At 37.0% G+C, this 2,720-nt stretch overlaps 1 pseudogene across 1 annotated transcript; it reads right to left on the bottom strand.

The window, feature by feature from the left end:
- Positions 1 to 1,642: 1,642 nt before the first annotated feature.
- Positions 1,643 to 2,159, bottom strand: LOC308617636 (small ribosomal subunit protein uS17-like; annotated as a pseudogene). Its single transcript has one exon. The product of its transcript is annotated as a small ribosomal subunit protein uS17-like (transcript).
- Between the last annotated feature and the right edge of the window lie 561 nt (positions 2,160 to 2,720).

Here is a 2,720-nt window from a genome sequence, read left to right as displayed (position 1 = left end):
ACTATTGCTCAGTTCTGATCTCATTTTGACTTCTTCCATCATTTTCTATTCAGCCAATTCTCTGTAGCCATTGAGAAGGAGCTCAGAAGAAAATTCTGCTGTATTATGGTTGGAAAGGTGCCTGGTAAATAATGAGAATTTTGGTACAACGGGTTCAGATTTCTCAAAAATGTTGCAAAATCTTGACCGGAAAATGTATTTTCTTATGTCACTTAATTGCAAAGAGTCATTGCCAAGTTCAGGTGCTTCCTATACAATCCTAATATGGCAAAGGAAGCAGCTTCTCTCCATTTTGTGCTCTGGACTATCTCCTAATCCCAAACTTCAAAAAATATATATTCTACTATTAATAGAAATATACAATTCAAGATCACATTTGTTCCCATGAAATTTCTCCACGATTTTTAACTGCTGAGATATGAAGATAATCTTTTTTTATTTTCCATCCTCCTTTTTCCAAAGCTGTGTTTTTATAATCCTAATATCTAATAGTAAAATATGTATATGTGTTTTTTGACTCTATCTGATTGACGTCTGAATTATATGTAACCTAGAGCTATATAATGGAGCCAGACTTCTTTTGAGCTTACAGTTTTAGGAGCTGATCCTAGTAATAATTATTTCTTTACTTTTCACTGCATCTTTGTAGAAGTATTTTAATGGAAACTTTTAATAAGAAAAACACAAATTAATTAATTAAAAAATTAATTCACAAATTCCAAATTCCTAACTTAGGGAGTTGAGAAATAACCTAGGTCTACCATCTCATTTGACACTTGAAAAGTAGGTCTAATGTTTTTGGAAGAAATATCTTTGTGTGTGTACATCATATGCATTCTCACAACTCTAAGTAATTTGGAACTTGATGAATTAAAAGATACTACCTGTTGTTTTTCTTACTGAGTTTCCATTAAAATATTTCTACCAAAAAAATGCAGTGAAAAGTAAGGAAATAACTCTTACTAGAATCAACTTTGTCTAGCTTGATTAGCTATGTCTACATCCCAAAAATGTCAGCTAAAAAAATTAAATATATATGTATATATGTGTATATATGTATATACACACATAAATGTATATATGTATACATACACACATACAATATGCCTGCTGAAGACATTGCTATACAGTTTTAATATGTTAATCTTCTGACTTTATTTGCTCATTTCAAGTAGAATATAATTTAGATGCAATTCTACATTAATTGTTTTATTCCTAAACAACCTGTTATAAAGAACACATTGGGGCTTCCCTGGTGTTGCAGTGGTTGAGAGTCTGCCTGCTGATGCAGGGGACATGGGTTCGTGCCCCAGTCCGGGAAGATCCCATGTGCTGCAGAGCGGCTGGGCCCGTGAGCCATGGCCGCTGAGCCTGTGCGTCTGGAGCCTGTGCTCCACAATGGTGAGAGGCCCGCATACCGCAAAACAAACAAACAAACAAACAAAAAAAACACATCGAATGGAGTCTTAAAATGAGATAATATGCACTCTGAGATCTTACAGAGAAAAAAAAAGAAAACCCCTTTGTGGAGTTACTGGATAGTAACTCTATTTTGAGACAATATCGCTAAAATGTTTTTGTTTTGTTTGACTGGGAAAAAAAACCCTTTACTTTGTTTGGGGCAGTGGGCAGGTGTCCAGTCTCAGAACTTCTGGAACTGCTTCCTGGTGCCAGCAGCTTTGGTCACCTGGAGCACATTGAAGCACACCGTCTTGCTTAGGGGAGGACACTCGCCCGCTGTGACAGTGTCGCCAATCTGGATGTCCCTGAGGCAGGGGGAAAGATGCATATATACGTTCTTGTGGCGCTTCTCGAAGCGGTTGTACTTTCGGATGCAGTGGAGGTAGTCTTAGAGGATGACAAGGGTTCTCTGCATCTTTACCTTGGTCACCACGCCAGACAGGATCCGCCCTTGGATGACAACATTACCAGTAAAAGGTCATTTCTTGTCATTGTAGGTGCCCTCGATGGCCTCCTTCGGTGTCTTGAAGCCCAGACCAATGTTCCCGTTGTTATACGGGAGCTTCTCCTTGCCAGTTTCTCCAAGCAGAACCCTCTTCTTATTTTGAAAGATGGTCGATTGCTTTTGGTAGGCACTCTCCATCTGAATGTCCGCCATCTTCCCCGCCGCCTGAAAAAACGTTAAATGTTTTAATATTTAAGAAAGAAAAAGATTCAGAAGATTTAAAAATCTCACGAAGTCTTTGCTATAGCTTATAGATATGTGTTCTGATGGTAATTTCATAAATTATTTTCAAATAATTTTTGTTCTAAGGTAACTTATTACATTAAAAAAGGACCCCATAAAAGATGTGTTTTATCTTGTACTTCACTCAGAATAACTTCTTTTCCTTGTTTCATTTAAAGTCTCGGTTTTATATTGTCATAATGCTTGATTTTGTTTTACTTCTTGAAGTGCTTCGTGATCATATAACTGGGACTAAGTAGGAACTAAATGTACCTAAACTTAATGGTTGCTGCTCACCAACTACATAATTATTGTCAGGGTGGCTAAAAATGCAGAAAGTCTGTCAAATATAAAAGAAGCACACACAGGGAGCAGTGGTGGGGAAGATGGAAATCACAGCTGGAGGTAATGATTACTCTAAATGTCTTGCTACAGCAAACGTAGCATTTGGAAATTCATGAACATTTCTTTTAAATGTGCAAAAGTCTTTGCAAAACAAGCCATACATTAACTAAAACACTCATGACTGCAC

The sequence above is a fragment of the Mesoplodon bidens genome (genome assembly GCF_964165515.1).
Source record: "Mesoplodon bidens genome assembly, chromosome: 5".
NCBI classification, from domain to species: domain Eukaryota; kingdom Metazoa; phylum Chordata; class Mammalia; order Artiodactyla; family Ziphiidae; genus Mesoplodon; species Mesoplodon bidens.
This window is presented reverse-complemented; position numbering and strand designations above follow the sequence as displayed.